The sequence below is a fragment of the Mobula hypostoma genome, chromosome 23, assembly GCF_963921235.1.
Source record: "Mobula hypostoma chromosome 23, sMobHyp1.1, whole genome shotgun sequence".
NCBI lineage: Eukaryota > Metazoa > Chordata > Chondrichthyes > Myliobatiformes > Myliobatidae > Mobula > Mobula hypostoma.
In genome coordinates, this window is record NC_086119.1 from 12,057,940 (window position 1) to 12,080,495 (window position 22,556).

At 41.1% G+C, this 22,556-nt stretch overlaps 1 protein-coding gene across 1 annotated transcript in view; it reads right to left on the minus strand.

Moving 5' to 3' along the window:
• The window catches only part of akap1b (A kinase (PRKA) anchor protein 1b), a 54,978-nt gene extending 34,521 nt beyond the window's left edge, over positions 1–20,457 (minus strand). Inside the window, exon 1 of the mRNA XM_063030998.1 lies at positions 20,346–20,457. The gene's annotated coding sequence lies outside the window, so the exon portion shown is untranslated. The remainder of the gene's footprint in view (positions 1–20,345) is intronic.
• Between the last annotated feature and the right edge of the window lie 2,099 nt (positions 20,458–22,556).

A 22,556-nucleotide genomic window follows, 5' to 3' on the forward strand; every position in this document is an offset into this window, starting at 1 on the left:
TTCACCACTTTTAGGAACATAGCTTGAGTGGTAGGTATCTATATTTACATAGCTAAAAAGCTTGTTTGAAGTTAAAGTAACTCATTGGAAAGTACAGCAGAATAAATTGAATGTTAAACTCTGGGCTGTTGTCTGCACTTTGTGCATCTAGGTACCATTTAGTCCAAGGTGAACAGTTCAAATCAACTTATTAATGGAAACTTGTGTTCACTTCCAAAACAGTCAGTAATAGACTGCTCAGCAGGCTAAAAAAGGAAATGCATTCCTTTCCCTTTTAGATGAGAGACACATTACTCCGAAGTGCAGATTACAAAATTTTACATAATACAATCTTAGATCCATAGATGTTGCTATCTATAATCAGTCAAGAATTATTCTTGTAAATTCACAGTTACAAATTAATTTGAAGATTCTTCATATTTGTAATTTTGAACTCAGTTCTGCATCCAATTTCTGGTCACAGCAAGTTGAGTATTCTGGATCAGTGTAACAACTTACATGAGTGGAACTGCCTTCAGGTGCTTATTCCACATTTGTGGAAAAATTCAAGCAGTAGAGCATCTGTGTGAAAATACAACTTGTACTTAAGAAAAAACAATTCTCAATTTGAAGTATTAGAGTAAAAATGCAATGCTAGATTCCAGTCTCAGGATTCTCCACACTTCTTAGCTGCATCTTCTCTTGAATCAGGCACATACATGTGACCAGCAACAATGATCCAACAAACTCAAATACTGCCCTAAGAAAAAGATGTCTTGCAGAATATTGTGACTCCATAGCACATACATTATGCACTGCTTTGCAAATTGACATCGTAGACAACTGTACTACACAGCCCAGCTCAAAATTCTTTGGAAATTTGAGAAGATTCAGTTATTAAAGCACATCAATAGGATCCATGAAGTTAAGGCTGAAGAAGAGAACAGCAGACTGCAAATCGGTGCATACAAGACCATCAACTGAAAACAAAAGGCAGACAAGTTTGCTAGCTTAAGAGGTTATAAAACAGTCAACAAAGAATTACTGAACAAGGCTAAATGGACTCTTCTGAGATCACTTCATAAGCAGTTTATGCAAATATTACAACTGAAGAGTTGGTTGGAGACAAGTGTTTGAGTATTGAAAGTACTGCTCCAAGAATTTTCCAGCACAATGCAAGATTTGGAAAGCAGCCCACAGACCATCTACTGCTTGAAATTTTCCTTTAAATATAATGCACTCACATTTGGGTAGATAAGCATGTACATGCACAAGTCACACATTGCTCATTACTAGGTCAAGATCAAAACATGGGACAAGGCAAAGGAAGCATCTGTGGAATGAGCATCTGAAGATAGTTTTATGATAGATGTAAAACAATTGATTTTATAAACCAAACCTCTTCACAGCTACATTACAGAAGACTTGACACATCAGAGAAACGACTGGCAACAGCAACATCCTAGGATGATTAAAGGCTACAGAAGACACTACAGGAACAATTCTGTTCGTACCAGCAATTTAAAAAAATGATAACTAGACTATGCAGACAACTGAAGTTGTGCAACACATCATAAATGTGTAGAGTAATGCAGAGGGAACGGTGCTCATGTTTGAAAAAATGCTTTTAAAAGTAGTCAATGCAAAGGTATAAATGGTAGTTCTTTAAAGTAACATTGCATGTGAAATAATTGAAGTGGAACTCACAGCTTTGTGGAGAAAACGCAGAAGCAGCCACTTGACGCGGTTTCCCACAAATGCTCATGTGATACTACAATACAGATGCATATGCAATTGACTACTTCAGTTTATGAGATTACAAAGAGGCCAAGTAAAAAAACAGCATCCTAGTCACACCTGATATTTGATAACTGTCTTCTCTTGGAGAGACTGACAGGACCAGTGTGAAAACTACACACTACCGTAGGTGGTATTGTCTGTTGCTTGACTGGTGGGTGATGCACTTGCTCCACCAGGTACACTAACTTTTGACGTGCTGATCTATGAACAAGGATCTCAGTATCATCCCAAACACCTCCATTAAGCAGTGATGGACCAAGGATTCCCACAAACCAGTTAAGGTTATTATTTTTCCTCATGTGGTTGAGACATCTTGAATCTTTTTCTTATCCACAGGATTGTACCTTGCCATGACAAAGGTCAGATTAGAAAGTCTTTTCCCAGAGTCTGGATTTGGGTACGTGAATAGTATGTCCTGCCAGGAGGAACTGGAATAAGATAAGGAAGTGAATGGAATTGTTGCCCGCTATATTAATTCACCTTCCTACACTGAAGTTTATAGCCTCCTGCACAGTTGTGAGACTCAACAAATTGAGGAACACATACCTGGGACACTATCAATTTCTCTAACTTTATATAATTTGTAGTTTCTGTTTGTATCAGGACTGGCTATTTGTGCTTGCTATTCCTCCCCACCACCAACACTTACTAAGCTACAGAGACCAACTTTCTTTATCAGTTCTGATGAAGGGTATTTGATCCAAAAGTAACTGGTTTCGGTTATTTCAGCATCTGCAGTTTTATCCTTACATCCATAAAACTTACTGCAGTGTAGTCACTGTTGTAATTAAAGTAGAATGGTAGCAAATTAGTTAGGGAACTTCTTACACTAGTAACAAAATGATGTTTTAGAGAGGAAGGATAAATATTAACAGAGCAATAAATACTTATGAGGCAGCCCCATAGCATGGTTAGCATAATACTATTACAGTGCCAGTGACCAGGGTTCAATACCCACGACTGTCTGTAAGCAGATTGTATGCTCTCCGCATGACCACGAGGGTTTTCTTGGGATGCTCTGGTTGTACACCCCAAAGACAGACAAGTTAGTAGGTTAATCAGTCACAAGGGTACAATTGGGCAGTATGGGCTCATTGGGCCAAAAGAGTCTGTTACCACGTTATCTCTCTTAAAAACACAATCAGGGTCAATAGCTTGTTCAAAAAGATCTCTCAGCACTCTATACCAGCCTGGAATTATTTAACATCTTATTCGGTAGATACATCTGACACTGTAGGACTTCCTTCTTATGACACGAGGGAGCTATCAGAGCATCTGAAAGCACTTTGCAGTCAATTAACACAAGAAATTCTGCAGATGCTGGAAATCAAAATCCAAATCAACACAAAATGCTGGAGGAACTCAGTCAGGCAGCATTAATGGAAATGAATACAATCAACATTTCGGGCTGAAACCTTTCTTCATGACTGGAAAGGGGGAAGACACCACAATAAAAAGGTAGAAGGACAACAACAAGGTGATAGACAAGTCAGGTGGGTGGGAAAGGTAAAGGGATGGAGAGGAAGTAATCTGTCAAAGTGGACAATAGGAGAAAGGGAAGGAGAGGCACCAGTGAGGTGACTGGCAGTCGAGAAGAGGCAAAAGTAGGGAAATAGAAGAGGGAACCAGAAGAAATCGATGTTTATGCCATCAGGTTGGAGTCTCCCCAGGCACAATGAGATGTTGCTCCTCCACCCTGAGAGTGACCTCATCCTGGAAAGAAGAATTAAAGATGACTTTCATGGAAGAACAGCTCGAATCTGATTCACCAGTCTTCCTGCACCAGTAATGGAGGTTGTGACAACCAGAATGTGGCACATGTACAATTTCTTTGGCAAGCAATGCTGTTTTCAGTTTACAAGAGTCTGCTACATCTGTTGCTTCCTTTCTTTCCAATGTTTGACAGCAAAAAAGATCTTAATAGCAGGGTTACAAGTTACTAACTACATTTTAAAAACCAAATAGCTTAAAACATTTCAGCTCATTCAAATATTTAAATATCAATGCAAACACCTTCAATTTAGTACATAACCAAGAACTAAAATACTAAGAGCAACAATGTCTTTGCATGCTATCCATTTAATATTTAATATTTGAATGTTATACAGTACTTTGCTGTGCAAAGTCCATCTGCAGAATTTAGGAGCAAGTTGTTCTTCAAAGCAAAATAAATTTGAATTCTGTTCCTTCCTTTCACATTTAGCACCATCAACTTGTCCAACAATGACAAACTACATCTATGCATATTCAAACCAGGACAAATTAACTTTATTGAAATCATGACTAATTTGGGAATAACAAAGACTAACCTGGCTAATGCTATCGAAGTTAACAAAATGAAGTTGCATACTATGCAAATAAGTTACCTCTCAATATAATTTGCTCCAAGTGGGAAATACTACAGATTCACCTTCAAACAGTGAAATGTGAAAGCAAAGAAATCTGTGACAAAATTTTCAGTACACTTCACTGCAGAAACTGGAACACCAATTTCTCCAGTATTCTCCAGGCCTAATGAGGTCCCATTTGAAAAAGGCCTGAATATTGCACAGATACTAAGTCAATGCTGTTTCAATAATCCATTATGAATACTGTCAACGGTCTTGACTTTTACTACCATTATCAACTGAACCTATGGTACAATTTTTTTTATACAGACCTTTAAAATCTGATCTGGCTATTTGCATACAATCTTGAATACTTTTGCCACACTTTGCAGTACAATGACTTTCCTGAATCCAGGACCTCAGGTACCAAAACCAAATAATACACCAGCATTACTTCATTATTGATAGTTTCAGGACAAACTGAATAGAATTAAAGACAAATCATATTCACCAAGTTGTTCCAGTTGTAATAAATCACACTGCAGTTCATTAATAGAAGACAGCCTTGTTAACTGAATATCTGGTATTGTGGTACTTGCCACACCCAAAAATACCTTTCATAAACAAAGCACTTAAAAAGTTAGAGGAATCTAGTTCAAGATTAGAGTAGTTCAGACCATTCTGAAGTCTGACTAATCCCTTAGGCATGCCAACATGTCTAAAATGGAGAAGTCAATCTGAAGAAACCAATAAATCCCTTTTGCTTTATGCAATCATTACTCTGGCATCCCACCTATTCCTGTGGATGGCCCTGGACTTAACAGATACTATTGCAAGCAGACTGGGCCAGTAGCATTTATTTAGAGGTACTGTACAGTGTGGAATAGGCCCTTCTGGCTCTTCTGAGCCACACTGCCCAGCAACCCAAATTTAACCCTAAACCAATCACGAGACAATTTACAATGACCCAATGTATCTTTGGACTGTGGGAGGGACCCAGAACACCCAACGAAAACCCATGCATTCCCCAGAGGATGCTGGGATTGAACTCTGGCACCCCAAGCTGTAATATACTCACCACTATGCTGCTGTGGTGTCCTGTTTAAAGAGTGGGGTTGGTGTATGTGGCCAGTTAGGAGTTGAAATACTTCAGGCACAAGTGCCATTGGTCTTGAGAATGATGTGTTAAGAGTCCAGACTAATTGGATTGAAAGCTTAATTTTTGATTTCAAAAATCGAAGTTCAAGTCCCAATGCAGTATCCTGTCTAAAGAATTAGTAAGGGGGGGGGGGACTTGCATAAATGCGAGTCTTTTCAAAACAACAGCTTCAGAGGGACTAGTCAATTAGTGCCCAATTCAAGCTTCTTTCATCTTGAACATATCTATAACAGTACTTTTCATCTCAAATGGAGGCAAGTTAATCAGAATTCAACATTTTTCATTCTAAGGGGCAAAACAAAACTGTGACAACCTCATTGCCCCCAGCACCCAAACTGCCAACTTTAAAATGCTTACCACTGTCCCAAGGAGCTTGTTGGGAAAAAAAAACTGAGAACAACTGGGATACAGGCTTCAGGTCAAGTGCCAAGTAAGAAACCCTCCTAGCAATCTAAATCAGTAACAAATTGGAAGAAACCAACTGCAGAGATGAATTTTTAAATGAAGCTCAATATAGGGTATGAATCTAAGAGGCACCACTTTTCTAAGAGAGAAAAAAAAACAATCTGGAATTACAACTGCACAGGGACATAACAGTTCTCTAGTCATCAGCATGCTTGTCCAACACAGAATTAAACGTTTAAGTGTAGCATGATTTTCAAAACATTAACTGCACAAATCAAAAGCAGCATATCTGCAGTAGGTCCATTCTAGCAAACCATCTGATTAAGTAGAAGCTTGCAAAAGTTATTCTACATTGCCTCACTTCCTACCATTCAGAAATGGCAGCTTGTGACAAAAGCTTGAGAATATTTGGGAAACAGAGTTAAACACTCATTCTGGAGGGCAGTTAATCATCTCCAATGAAATTGATTTCCTGCTGAAATCTGGCAGCAAGATTTTAAATTCAAATGCATCTCACTTGCCCAAACGTTAATCACATTGTATGATACTACTAAAATTGAGAATGTCTGCTTGAAGAATCCTGGAAGGACAGGAAAGTAAATGCCAGTGTTCTATTCCTGCTCGGTACAAGTCATAGTCATACTTTATTGATCCCGGGGGAAATTGGTTTTCGTTACATTTGCACCATGAATAATGCCCCTCGACTAAAGAACTGTCCAAAAAAGGGATCCTGTGCCCCGACAATACTCATTCCTTATCAATGAACTGATCCAGTTATCACCACATTGATCTTGAGCAAACTGGCTGGTTCTTATAATATAAATAAGCTTCAAAGTAGTTTAGAAATTGAGACATTCAAGAGATGCAAAACTGTATGTCTTATATATCAAAAGTATCTTCTTCACATTGCACACTCTGGCACAGCCTTTCCATTGCTCCTGGCCTACCCAAATTCCTGAATTAGTCCAATAAACAACAGGTGCAGGAGGCCATTCAGCCCTTCGAGCCAGCACCTCCATTCACTGTGATCATGGTTGATCATCCACAATCAGTATCCAGTTCCTGCCTTATCCCCATAACCTTTGATTCCGCTATCTTTAAGAGCTCTACCCATCTCTTTCTTGAAAGCATCCAGACTTGGCCTCCACAGCCTTCTGGGGCAGAGCATTCCATATATCCACCACTCTCTGGGTGAAAAAGTTTTTCCTCAACTCCGTTCTAAATGGCCTACCCCTTATTCTTAAACTGTGGCCTCTGGTTCTGGACTCACCCATCAGCAGGAACACGCTTCCTGCCTCCAGCATGTCCAATCCCTTAATAATCTTATATGTTTCAATTAGATCCCCTCTCATCCTTCTAAATTCCAGTGTATACAAGCCCAGTCGCTCCAATCTTTCAACATATGACAGTCCTGCCATCCCGGGAATTAACCCTGTGAACCTACGCTGCACTCCCTCAATAGCAAGAATGTCCTTCCTCAAATTTGGAGACCAAAACTGCACACAGTACTCCACGTGTGGTCTCACTAGGGCCCTGTACAGCTGCAGAAGGACCTCTTTGCTCTTATACTCAGTTCCCCTTGTTATGAAGGCCAGCATGCCATTAGCTTTCTTCACTGCCTGCTGTACCTGCATGCTTACTTTCAGTGACTTTCAGTCCATTTTACCTTCAAGCCACACACTCATGTTTTCTTAGATCAGCAAGAAGCTTCCGAAGTTGTATAACTAATCTTCCATTAAAATCTCTCATTGGCAAGTAGAATCAAGGATGTATGTGAATAGAAGTGCTTTAAAAACATCAGTGCCAGGCACTTTAGTAATGGGTGATAATTGGGCTCAAATGTGCTTTCTGGTGGATTTCTTCACCAATTTGGGCCAAAGGGCCTGTATTGTGCTGTAGGTTTTCTATGTTTCTATGTTACTTGCGATTCTAATGTCTGTAACCTCATCCTGCACACTCGGGTCTTCTCTGTATTGGTTAAAGGGCAATTTACACAAGACACTTTAAAAGTGCCTCCTGCTGGATGCAGTTGCGCATTGCTGATGACCCAAGTTATGCAAAACAGCTTTCAAAAGGGCTCATCTCATTACAAAAATAAAAGAGGTAAATGGAATACAAAATTAAGTACTAATTTTAGTCAACGATTAAAAAAATAAGTTGGGGGATAATGAGACCTCCAAGTAACCACAAGCCTACATTTCAAAAAAGCACCCAGCAGAAAAGGACAGTACAAATACCAAACTGTGGACACTCAATGGATTCATCACTTCAAAGTGGCCTATTGCCACATGACATAAACCAGCAGCACAATAGTGCTCATCTACAACTCCATTCTGCATCATATAATCTCTGAAAAACTTATAAATAAAACATGGAACAACTTACAACTGATGTATTCAAGAAGTCTTTAATTTCATGGGAACTGTACCTTAGAGGCTTGCATAACTACTGTCTTTCACTGTTAAAATGAAGTTCTTGGGAAGCTTAACAGCCCAAAGGCCAACTGTCTTGTTTGACCAAGGATTTGCAAACCATGGAAATTACACAAATCTCAAAAAATATTAACATCATCTTTGCAAACAATAAGCCGTGCTTTTAACCTACATCCCATGAACTTTTGTTATAGGGAATTTAAAGTTTAACATATTCATATACAGCAGAAAGGGGCACCAATGCATATTTAATGGATGCACTGTTTTTCATAATAGTTTCTGATACTGTCAGGAAGTGAATGCATAAAGTTGACACCCAAATGTTAAAATATTATGGACTATCTTTCCATTATTGCCTCCCTCAGAAACTTATCAATTTTGTCATATCCATCCAAACAACTAATACGCAATCAGGACCGAAATGATCAACCACTGAAGAAATCAACTCTTGCCCAAGAAATTCCCACAAACTTTGAAAGACTTTTGCACATCACCTGCCAGTTTGAACCCTCTCCCCCCCCCCCAACCTTATTGGGCATTTTGACCACCTGTTGTACAGCCTTCCTGTAGTCACAGTGTAGTTTCAGTACCACACAGTGATGCAACATGTCAGGATGCTCTACTGTGCATCGCTAGAATGTAGAATTTGTAGAGTCAAACTTTAAATTTATATCACCATGAATGCAAATTGCCAGTTGTTTGTCTACGTGTCAGAACGTTTTCTTCCAGGCAAAAGGAGTCTTATTTTAAACAAACCACTTCCAAACTGTCAATAAGCATAATAAAAGAGATCCTTCATATGTTATTGGCTCTTTTTCAGCACCTTTCCGTGTATATAGCCTCGATGGCAGGTAGGCAAACGCTTTGAGATTCAGGTCTGATTTTATTCAAAGGTTTTGAATTCTTAGGCAGGGCTGGTCAAAACTGGTGCCAAAAGGATCTTGCCCGAAGTTGCAAAAAGTACAACTAAGGGTCAGTGACCAAGGGGTTGTCTACTTGCAACTAAATGGATAAAATTCACCCATCCCAAGGACCATTGACCCTACATCTAGACAATGTGAGACTATCACTTCAAATAGTCGATATGACAGATGTAGCAAGGTGAAAACCAGTAAACATGAAGTGGATGAATGCAATAGAAGGGTACGTGAATAGACCACAATGAGAATGGCTGAACAAATGCAGGAAGACACAATAAGCATTTGGCTTGTTTATACTGCAGATTTTACTAATTAGACTGGCAGCTCAGAAATCATGAGCATTTTACTCACTGTCCTTAATACACTCCAAGTATTCATGAAAATTTATGCATCTAACTTTCCAAAATGCCCCTCAATATCTCCTATTTTCAAACAAGTCTATTTAAGATTGAGAGCAATGGGCTTGCAAAACCCACTGAAACATCCTCCCAATATCTCCTTTATTACAGCCCACAATGTTACAGATTTTAAGCTCATATTTCATTATTTATGCTTTAATCTAAAAACAGGACTAACATGCCCAACCCAGGGAATTTGTCTGAACTGCTGCCATTACAAGAACATTCCATCTCAACTTGGTGAGTAAAACTGTATAGAGTACTCCAAACATTTTAATATTATTTCTAAGGTATTAAATATAGATATCTCTCCTCACCCTATTACTGCTATCTTTGGACTTCCTAAAATTTCTAGTAATCTTTCCCCTTCAGCCCGTAGAATGATCGCATTTCTTACTTTAATGGCGAAAAGGTGTATTTTACAACATTGGAAAGAGCTTAATGCTCCAACTACCTTTTTTTGGTTCTCTCAGACGATTTTATGTTTGAATCTGGAGAAAATTAGAAGCAACCTTTATGATTCTTCATTTAAAATTGAACAGATTGGGGGACCTTTTATTCGATACTTTCATTTAATGTAATACATACCCTTCTTGTTTTTTTTCCCACTGTTTTTAAAGGAGGTCGGGATTGAGGACGTGATTTTAAGTTTAACTCTGTTTGGTTTCAAGTTAGCCCATTGCTTTGCTTTGCTTTTAGTTAGTTGCACGGTGGGTTTTTTTTGGGGGTTTTTTTTTTCTTTTTTTTTCCATTGATATATATATAAAATTTAGTATACTATTATGTTATCTTGGTTTTTTATGTTTAAATTACATTGTTTGTAGTATTTTTTTTGGTATTGATACCTTCTGGAATTCTATTATATTTTAACATTGTATTAATGTTTATATGGTTTACCTTTTTGTATACTTATTCAATAAAAAGATTTAAAAAGAAAAAGAAAACAAACATTAACTCAGCAACTTCACGTTGAGTCTAGTAAAATTCCCTCATTTTATACTTCATCCACGTTGCAATTAACGTTAATGTTATATTTGGATTTTCTGTCCAGTGAAAATAGCAGATAATTTGCAATTCAACTAATTTAATGCAAAACTAATTTGGAGTCAAGCCCATTTGGGTGTAAGGAGAAGCTTCATGTAGCTTTCAACTTTGTCTCATGTACAGTGCCTATAAAAAGTATTCACCCTCCCTTGGAAGTTTTCGTGTTTTGTTTTACAACACTGAATCACAGTGGATTTAGTTTGGCTTTTTTGACAGTGATCAACAGAAAAAGACTTGCATCAAAATTAAAACAGATATTAATTACAAATACAAAACAAAATAATTAATTGCATAAATATTCTTCACCTATAATATGACACATCAAATCAATGGTGCAGCCAATTGGTTTTAGAAGTCACAGTTAAATGGAGATCCGTTTTTGGAGACCTGATTGTAGTAAAAATACACCTGTATCTGGAAGGTCCAACTGCAGGCAAGTCTGTATCCTGGCAAAAAACACATCACGAAGACAAAAGAACACTCCAAGCAACTCTGCGTAAAGGTTATTCAAAAGCATATATCTGGAGATAGATACATGAAAACTTCCAAGTCAGTGAGTAATCTCTTGGAGTACAGTTAAGTCAATCATCAGAAATGGAAAGAATATGGCACAGCTGTAAATCTGCCTAGAGAAGGCGATCTTCAAAAACAAGTGACCATGCAAGGAGACTAGTGAGGGAGGCCACCAAGAGACCTATAACAACTCTGGAGGAGTTACAAGCTTCTGCGGCTGAGATGGGAGAGACTGTACATTCATCTGTTGCCAGGTGCTTCACCAGTTGCAGCTTTATGGGAGATTGGCAAAGAGAAAGCTACCGTTGAAAAAACTCACTTGAAATCTTGGCTAGAGCTCAGGCCAGAAGGCATGTGGGAGACGCTGAAGTGAACTGGAAGGTTCTATGATCTGATGAAACCAAAATTGAGCTTTTCGGCCATCAGACTAAACACTATGTTTGGCGTAAGACAAACACCGCACATCAAAAACACAACATCCTTACCGTGAAGCATGGTGGTGGCTGCATCATGCTGTGGGGATGCTTCATTGCAGCAGGCCCTGGAAGGCTTGTGAAGGTAGAAGGTAAAATGAATGCAGCAAAATACAGGGAACTCCTGGAGGAAAACCTGATGCAGTTTGCAAAAGAACTGACTTGGGAAAAGATTTGTTTTCCAGCAAGACAATAACCCCAAGCATAAAGCCAAAGCTACAGTGAAATGGCTTAAAAACAAAGTTAAAGTCCTGGAGTGGTCAAGTCAGAACCCAGACCTCAATCCAATTGAAAATTCGTGGCTGGAGTTGAAAAGGGTTATTCACTCATGATCCCCATACAATATGACAAAGCTTGAGCAGTTTTCTTAAGAATGGAGAAAATTGCAGTGTCAAGACGTGCAAAGCTGATGGAGACCTATCCACACAGACTCAAAGCGGTAATTGCTGCCAAAGATGCATCTATTAAATACTGACTGAAGGGGGCAAGTAATTATGATCAATAATTTTGTTTAACAATTTGTAATGTATTTAGAGCAATTTATAGAAATTTGTTTTCACTTTGACATGATCTCAGAACAGCCAAATGAAATCTACTGTGATACAATATTGTAAAACAATAAAACATGAAAACTTCCAAGGGGAGGTGAATACTTTTTAAAAATCAGTGTACAAGGAAACCCAAAACAGTATTTTAGTCTCTGGCTGGATAGTATACCACATTTCCACTTTTCCTACCATAGCACCATTACTCTATTTCACCACAACACGCCATTTACCAAATTTGTACTAAGTCACTTGTCAACAGCCGTCTACATTCTGCACTTCATACATGCTTTCCTTCAGTGCTTCACAATGTGAGCTGAGAGGTTGAGAAAGGAATTCTCAAAAGCTGAATATGCCTGGCTGTGGCAAGCAGTATCCAAGTCAGAAAATTTTACCATAATATTGCATCATCAGTTCTTCCAACTGATTAAAATAAACAAATGACAAAAAGCAAGCTCCCTTAGCAGGCAACTCAATAATAGAAAAATCATACAAAATACTTGCAACCAGAGACTAGTATTTTCCCCAAAAGGTTTGGGTTAGGACTACCTCGGTCAATTGACAGGTTTTACACCATTTTCGTAACCAGACTTAGACCACAATACAATCAAGTTATAATATATTTAATGCTTCATGTATTGCTGCCTGCCAAGAAAATTTAGGACAACAACTGCTCAAGTATGTGCCAGAACTACATGACTCATTACATCTGTAGTTTAAATAGTCTAAGTGAAATTTTAAGAGCATGCCTCAAAGTAATCTGATTGCTCAGAGCCCAGCACCAGAAGAGAGACAGATCATGTAAAAGCTGTCTGTTGGGCTCCAGTAAGATTTTACCTCAAGGGACTAGCAAGTACAGACTGTACACCTACCAAAAGCTGAACTTCCCGGTGACCAAACACTTAAATTGTGATTCCTATTCTGACAACGCTGGTCCATAGCCTCTTCTCCTGCTATGATGAGGCTACTTTCAAGGTGGAAGAGCAACACCTGATATTCTGTCCAGGTGGCATCCAACCTGATGGTATGAACATCAATTTCTCCTTCCAGTTAAAAAAAAAATCCCTCCCTCCTCTTCTATTCCCCACACTGGCCTCTTACCTCCCCCCCACCCCGCCAGTCCCCTGCCCCCTTCCCTTTCTCCCATGATTCACTATTAGATTCATTCTTCTCTAGCCCTTTTTTTTTAAACCATTCCCACCCACCTGGCTTCACCTATCACCTTCTAGCTATCCTCCTCCCCCAACTATTTCATTCTGTCATGTTCCCCTTTCATTCCAATTGAATGTTGATTGTTCATTCTTGTGGATGTTGCCTGACCTGCTGAGTTCTTCCAACATTTTCTGTTTTGCTTTGGATTCCAGCATCTGCAGATTTTCTTGTTTATTATTTACAATTTACTAGAATTTTACAAAGGTTTTGTGCCTGTCACTGGAGAAGGTAGTAAGCAGATGGACCCAGTAACTAGGAACTGGCCACATTGTTTTCATAAAGGGACATATTGATATTGTCCATAAAGGTCTATATCAAAAAACTTTCCATATACCCCAATGCAATCTCTTCAAAGTCATCTTGTGTTTTTCCAAAGCAGACACTGTGATTACTTAGCAATTGTGCTTCTTCTCCCCCCTCCCACACTTCTAAAGGCCAAATGGTGTGAATTCCTTTTGACTTCAATTCCACAATCTTTAAATGTGTCCCATATTCCAGTCACCACTGCCGTCCAGGGTAGAGAATTCTAGAGATTCATGAGCCTAAAAAATTCCAACAAATCTGCCCCCATTCAACTCTTCCACTTGTGGAGGAATCTCAATATCCACCTCATGACTCTCAAGATCTTTCCTCTCAAAATTACCTCACGATACAGGTCTAACTTTAAGTCATGTGATGAGGCAATCTTTGCATTCATGAAACAGTCTAGCAAATCCTTTCTGTACTACCGACAAAACCACAGTCCTACACACCTTACCAACAGTAGAATTGTAAAACTATTCCTAAATTCCCAAAAAGGCCATTTGCTTTCTGAATTTTTTATTGCATCAAAAACCAAGTTGGTTCATGAACAAAATACTTCTGTCCACCACTGGTCTACAGCTCTACTGCATGTCCAGTTAGTTAACTTTCCTTCTGATTCATCTCACCGGATATCAAGGACCAACATTTTCTTATTTTAAACTCATCTGCTCAGCTTTTACCCAATCAATCTTTCTAAATCCTGTTGGCAGAGTCCAGACATTGTCAGTTTAGGGTCGCTTTCCATCTCTGGCAAAGATGGATAGCTTACAACTCAATCTTTCTTTTTAAAAGAGAGCAAGTTCTTGAGTGCCAAGAACTATCCTTAGTCTTTGAATTCTGAGAACACCCATTTACTCTTACTGTAAATGTCTTCAATTCACGCTAACATGTGATGAACCGATCTTGAAATCCAACTCCTCGCATCTACAGGGTCCCCTCTTGATTCTGCCCTGTAACAAACTTGTCAATTTCCCTTTAAGATATCGATTGGTGTAGTTGTATTAATCTTGTCCAAATTATTTTAGTGGAATTGGAGTAGCAGAGTTTACAAATAATGTGTGCAACCATGGCGCACAACTGATTTAGTGTCATCTATTATCAAAGGGAGGATGTGGTACTGCAAGAGTGCATCATGAAATGGCGCAAGTAAAATGCTGCGTCCAGTACATCAGGAGTGGAAAGCCATTTCATACACCTCATGACCACCATCTGCATCACTGATTCAGTGCAATGTGAAAGCAACATTTAAATTTCAGTAACACACAAAGTTGCTGGTGAACACAGCAGGTCAGGCAGCATCTCTAGGAAGAGGTACAGTCAACGTTTCAGGCCAAGACTCTTCATCAGGACTAACTAAAGGAAGAGTTAGTAAGACATTTGAAAGTGGGAGGGGGAGGGAGAGGGGGAGATCCGAAATGATAGGAGAAGACAGGAGGGGGAGGGATGGAGCCAAGAGCTGGACAGTTGATTGGCAAAGGGGATATGAGAGGATCATGAGACAGGAGGCCTGGGGAGAAAGACGGGGGCGGGGACGGACGGACGGACCCAGAGGATGGGCAAGGGGTATAGTCAGAGGGAGAAAAAAAAGAGTGTGAGAGAAAGAATGTGTATAAAAATAAATAACAGATGGGGTACGAGGGGGAGGTGGGGCATTAGCTGAAGTTTGAGAAGTCAATGTTCATGCCATCAGGTTGGAGGCTACCCAGATGGAATATAAGGTGTTGTTCCTCCAACCTGAGTGTGGCTTCATCTCAGTTATGTTTCATTCAGCTTAGTAAAAAAGTCTGTTCTTAGTGTGTGCTGCATAACCTTTCAAAGGAGTACACGTTCTTCCAGGTTCTTTATAAACCAAACAGCATGGATGCTTCTACACCAGATATAAATATCTACCCACAAGCCACTTCCAAGGACAAGTGAGGTGGCACCAGGTTGTTTGCATATCTAATAGGAAAATAAAATAGGACATAAATTCAATGGGACAAGTTATTCCACTTAGAGGATTAATTTTACCCACTCCACTTGCCTGGAAACACCACCATATAGCCTGACTACGAAACAAGGGTTGGACAAGGGACTAGCAACTCCATCCTGTAAAAACCCAGGGCTACAGAAAGGCCAACAGAAGCTCCAAAGATCTCATCCCTGGGAGGGGAAGGATCGTTGAGATTGGCTACACCTGGGAACAATTTGAAAGAGATCATCCAAGGACAAAGGATTCCGGCAAGCTGATGTAGCAGCCTAAGCCACAGTAGGTGACGGGCTCAAGTACATGCCTGGCAAATCTTGCATTTCCAATAGTATTGCTAGCTCAAAAGTTTCTTGTAATACAGACTCAGCTCAATGATGATCTCCCGAATGTTGGAGGATGTCAAAAACTAATCACATGAGAACTCTTATGGCCAGCTTCATTTACATCCAGCAGCATTATGTGAAATAGCTTCTAACAGTAAAGGTCAGACCATTGAAATTATGCATCTTATGACTGTGTATGCACAAAGACCAGCCCCTTCAGCAAGCATAACCTTGAGCTGACCTCACCCATTTTAACCTTTGCTCTACTTTTCACTAAAGTCTCCACTCATACCTGGTGAGGAACTTGATTTATTTAGAGATACAGCACAGAACAGACCCTTCCCACCCACTTGACCCTAGCCTGATCACAGTACAATTTACAATGACCAATTAACCGAACCTGTGCATCTTTGGACCCTGGGAGAGAAGAGTACTGAAACACATGGGAAAGATGTACAAACTTCTTACAAACTGCGCTGGAATTGAACTCAGGTGCCAAGAGTCATAGTAGTGTTGCAGAAACCTGTACACTACTGGACTGGTTCCACCATCTTCGTTCGGCGCTCTGAAAAAAACTCTCCCACTGTATGTCAGTAATGTTGTTTTGTTCTAAGCTCTGCTCACAGGAGATCAATGTCTTGCCAGTTCCCAATTTCCTCACCTCAATTATGGTTGCCATCCCCCGCCCCCCCGCCAAATCAGGGCCAGTGTTACAATATACTCCAAAACTATTTCCATTTTAAATGCTTATGCGATACACAATTGTGTTAACTATTTGATTCAAACTGCTGACAAGCCCACAGGACGTACACTTGAATATTGCAGCAGCAGTCACAGCTTTCATCTTAACCAGGTTTCCAAAAAGGGGAAGCGAGAATCTATGGACCAATCAGCCTTTAATTTATTCCCAGGATGTCACCGATCAGCCAATGATTCACTTTTGTCCTTCAGCAAAAATACTCGCATGGAGTAACTGCACAAGGAGTGCCAGTAGTTAGGCACAGCAATAACAAAGGCACATGAGGAAAAGATCCAGTCAGGGGATGTACTTCCAGACATCTGCTCTGTCATGATTTGTGGTGAATGCCAAGACTTTGAGGTGCTGTCAAAGTAAAGCAACACAAACTACTGGAGGAAGTCAGCAGGTCAGACACTTCCTGATGAAGGGTCTCAGCCCAAAACATTAAAACTTATTCCTCTCCATAGATGCTGCCTGACCTGCTGAGCTCCTCCAGCATCTGCAGTCTCGTATTAGTGATTGCTGTCAAAGTAGACTTGGCAAAAAGTAATTCAAAATCAAGTTTATCGTTACATACACAAGTACACACATGAACAGGCAGTATTCATATAATTTACACAAATCATACAATCTTCTTCTACAGGAAAGGACAATTAGAATAATAAACAAAATCCATTTCAGCACAAAGAGATCACCTTATTGCTAAACTGTAGTGACTCAGCTTTTGCCCATTGTTCAAGAACCAAATGGTTGAAGGAGGCAGCTGTTCTTGAACCTGGTGGCGTGGGACATGAGTCTCCTGTAATTCCTGACTTTTAACAGTACAATGGGAGAAGTCGGTTAAAGTATTCAATGGATCACAGCTGCTCCATTTTCCCTCTCAGCCTCAATCTCCTGCCTTCTCCCCGTATCCCTTCATGCTGACTAATCAAGAATATATCAACCTCTGCCTTAAATATATCCAATGACTTGGCCTCCAGTCACTAGTGGCAACGAATGCCTCCTTCATTTATGGGGCTCAGTAATTGTAATGATTTTGAATGTTACAGGCCTGCAGATTATTACTGTCTGGTATGTTATTAACCAAGTCATAGAGGAATAAGCTATATTTGAGCATTTGTAAACTGAAATGAATACCAGTGTGACAGATGCCCACGTCATTCTGCATGCAGCCACGATATTGACCCAGAACAGATATGACAGACCAACTTTCAAAAGCAATTAAATTCACTGGTATAGAAATTTAGTGTAGTTACTGAAAGATAACTGAGTGATATGGCATGCAACAGAATTGAGCGTTCTTTATCTCAGACACCTGATATCAACAAAGAGAGCCGCCTTCCAAATAAATCACGCTGCCCTAAATACAGATCAGCCTCAATCTCAAGTCAATAGCTTACCTATGTCAGTTACCCATTATGTATTAAGGTGTTAATACATTAAACAGGTGATGCACAATTATCCAAAGACGAGCATGGACTTGTGCAAATCTGTATACCGAGTTGCACCCTCCATCTTCGACTCACCTGACTAGACCAGAGGAGAAAAGTCTCAGCTTCTTCACTCCAACTTTATAGAATCATCTACAGCTTCCAAAAAGTATCTCAAAATGTTTAATGAAACAGTAAATAACCCAAAATGAACTTTTTCCCCAAAAAATGTACAGTGTAGTGCTTTCAGCATTTACTTCAGCTTTCCAGCAGCTGCAGTATTTTGCTTCTGCAGATTTCCTTCACCCAATCTACACTACACGACCTTAGACAAAAGGCTGAGAAGGAATCCAGGACGACTATGTTCTGTAGGTTTCAAATTAAATGTCCTGTGTAAATTAGTTTCAATTCTTAACCCATCAAGACATACACATTGATATGCAAACTGAGGGAACTGCAAATTAAGGAGATATTTTAATTAGAAAATGCTGACCTGCCTGTGATCTAAAGACCATTCAACAGGACATCAAGGAGCAATGCCTCAAAAAGGCAGCTTTCATTAAGGACCCCCATCACTCAGGTCATGCCCTCTTCTCATTGTTACTATAAGGGAGGAGGTACAGAAGCCTGAAGGCACACACTCAGCAAATGAAGGAACAGCTTCTTCAGTTCATGGACTTTGAATCCATGAACACTGCCTCACTACTTTTTAAATATCTATTTTTGTACTACTTAGTTTAACAATTCACATTTTTTCTACTACAATTTGTACTGTACTGCTAAGCAAAGATGAATTTCACGACATGCCGGTGATATTAAATCTGATTCTGACCTGTGATTTAAATCCAATTCAACACTACTACCCATGACTGTCCATTCCGTTCTTCCTGCTGCCTGACCTTAGTTTACTGAAATGTAACAGCCAAAGTCTGGTGGAAGTCAGATTTGCATAAAAACTTAAAGACAACAGTTCAGAAGCTGACTCTTCCCACCAATTGGTAAAATGAAGCTAAACAGACCTTTTAAAGATGATGCTCTTCCAAAACTGGTTACCCATGAGAAAGATCATTTAAGCGATACTTGGGCTTTAACAGTTATTTATTACACATGAATCAGAATAACATGAACAAATTAAAGTGTTTAAGAACCCAAGAGTGACTTAACTGTCAAATGGAGGTCAGTATTTTACAGTTACTATTTTCAATAGTGCTTAAAAAGATGACAAAAGGCAGCTGCTTCCAATTCACCACTCACTATCTGTCCAATGCACTACAGACCATGAGAAGACATCACTGCACTTAAAGCCAAAACCATGAAGTCAAAACATTAGTTAGTTGCAGGCACACTGCATATAAAAAAAATAAAAGGGGCAGACCAGGGCAATAGCTATAACATACCAAAACTTAACCCACAAGAGGAAAAGTATTACCCGACCAATTCAAATAAATGATACACCGATTATGGGCAAAAAGCCACTTACGATGATTTTGCAAGTAGAGGGCCTCACCAATTTAAAGAGAAATCTAGATTGAGGTAATACTGTAATGGGGAAAAGCTGACCTGCCTGTGATCTAAAGCCAATTCAATACAATTAGCCACACTGCCCATACCTCTCTTCCTGGTGTCTAATCTGCTGAGCTCCTACAATAACTCGTTTTATTTTGTTCCAAGGTTTACTTCAAGCTGGCAGTAAAGGCAACTCTTCCCTAACCATTTAGAGAGTCGCATCTTCATTCCATCAACACAAAGAGACGAATACTTGAAATGGCTCCAACCCAAATTCTACACTCAGGGTTTCTAAGCACCACCCACTCAGTGCAGCCTCCCAGCGAGCCTAGACTTTTATCACCTGAAAACACAAACAGAAGGGCCGTTCTCCCGTCGGTGCCGGTGAAGGTGAACGGGGGCGGTCCAGTGACCTACAACACTCAGGAGGGACAATGGTAAGAAAGACTGTCGGGGAAGAAGATGGTATGAGGGAGCTAGTCTAGACTCCACATAGCCTTAAGCAGACGTCCAGTACTCGCCAGCCCCAGCCACCTAACCGTACCCCGGACTCGGCCGTGTTCCGAGTCCAGGGCCCAGACCGACCTTGGATACAGAAGCCCGGGGTCACTGCGGCACAGGGCGCTGCCAGCCATCCAGCCACAGTCCTCGGGCGGACTCGACAGGCGGTGGGCCGGGAACAGCCAGGAGAAACCCAAGGGTGAAGCGTGAGAGGCCTGGAGCAGCGGACAGGCCACAGCCGGGACCCCCAGTGACGTGCGCACCCTGGAGAAGCCCCTTCCCCCTCCCGGCAGCCGGAGGACAGCGGAGGCGCTCGGCTATGGCGGCCAGCAGTCCTTCAGGCTGGCGGCCCGGTCGCGGTACTCACGGGGCCGCTCGGTTGCCGCAGTCACGCCGCTTCGTCCCCGGCTCCGCTTGTCCGGCCCGCCGCCTGCACGTGTCCACGAGACGCCGCTAATGCAACCACCGCCTCCTCTCGCGAGAACACGCTTTTGGACCCGCCCACCGTCCCGACCCGTCTCCAGAAATTCGCACCTCAGGCCACGCCCACCCCAAGCGAGATCTCATTTGCGGAGGAAGGCAATCTCACGCGAGAACTCAACGCAGAGGGGGTGTGTGTGTGTGGGGGGGGGTGAGAAAGAGAAAGCGGTAAAGTCAGTGCAAGGCTCCGATTGGAGGAGAGGCCCAAACCCGCTGTCCAATCAGTTTGCACGCTTCGGAGTTGACGCACTAGGTGTTGAAGGGGTTCAACAGGGTGGATGACGAGATAAGATGGAAAATACGAGGCAATTCAGCAAGTTGTATGGGCAGTAACCGGGTAGGAAAAGTCTAGAAGGTTGAAGGGCCTGAAGTCTCACACCACGAGGTTCCTAGAACATAGAATAGTACAGCACAGTACAGGCCCTTCGGCCCACAATGTTGTGCCGACCCTCAAACCCTGCCTTTCATAATAACCCCCCCACCTTAAATTCCTCCATATACCTGTCTAGTAGCCTCTTAAAACTTCACTAGTGTATCTGCCTCCACCACTGACTCAGGCAGTGCATTCCACACACCAACCGCTCTCTGAGTAAAAAACCTTCCTCTAATATCCCCCTTGAACTTCCCACCCCTTACCTTGAAGCCATGTCCTCTTGTATTGAGCAGTGGTGCCCTGGGGAAGAGGCGCTGGCTATCCACTCTATCTATTCCTCTTAATATCTTGTACACCTCTATCATGTCTCCTCTCATCCTCCTTCTCTCCAAAGAGTAAAGCCCTAGCTCCCTTAATCTCTGATCATAATGCATACTCTCTAAACCAGGCAGCATCCTGGTAAATCTCCTCTGTACCCTTTCCAATGCTTCCACATCCTTCCTATAGTGAGGCAACCAGAACTGGACACAGTACTCCAAGTGTAGCCTAACCAGAGTTTTATAGAGCTGCATCATTACATCGCGACTTTTAAACTCTATCCCTCGACTTATGAAAGCTAACACCCCATAAGCTTTCTTAACTACCCTATCCACCTGTGAGGCAACTTTCAGGGATCTGTGGACATGTACCCCGAGATCCCTCCGCTCTTCCACACTACCAGGTATCCTGCCATTTACTTTGTACTCTGCCTTGGAGTTTGTCCTTCCAAAGTATACCACCTCACACTTCTCTGGGTTGAACTCCATCTGCCACTTCTCAGCCCACTTCTGCATCCTATCAATGTCTCTGCAATCTTTGACAATCCTCTACACTATTTACAACACCACCAACCTTTCTGTCGTCGGCAAAATTGCCAACCCACCCTTCTATCCCCACATCCAGGTTGTTAATAAAAAGCACGAAAAGTAGAGGTCCCAGAACAGATCCTTGTGGGACACCACTAGTCACAATCCTCCAATCTGAATGTACTCCCTCCACCACAACCCTCTGCCTTATGCAGGCAAGCTAATTCTGAATCCACCTGGCCAAACTTCCCTGGATCCCATGCCTTCTGACTTTCTGAATAAGCCTACTGTGTGGAACCTTGTCAAATGGCTTACTAAAATTCATATAGATAACATCCACTGCACTACCCTCATCTATATGCCTGGTCACCTCCTCAAAGAACTCTATCAGGCTTGTTAGACATGATCTGCCCTTCACAAAGCCATGCTGACTGTCCCTGAAATGCCTATAGGTCCTATCTCTAGGAATCTTTTCCAACAACTTTCCCACTACAGACGTAAGGCTCACTGGTCTATAATTACCCGGACTATCCCTACTACCTTTTTTGAACAAGGAAACAACATTCGCCTCCCTGCAATCCTCCGGTACCAATCCCGTGGACAACGAGGACATAAAGATCCTAGCCAGAGGCTCAGCAATCTCTTCCCTCGCCTCGTGGAGCAGCCTGGGGAATATTCTGTCAGGCCCTGGGGACTTATCCGTCCTAATGTATTTTAACAACTCCAACACCTCCTCTCCCTTAATATCAACATGCTCCAGAACATCAACCTCACTCATATTGTCCTCACCATCATCAAGTTCCCTCTCATTGGTGAATACTGAAGAGAAGTATTCATTGAGGACCTCGCTCACTTCCACAGCCTCCAGGCACATCTTCCC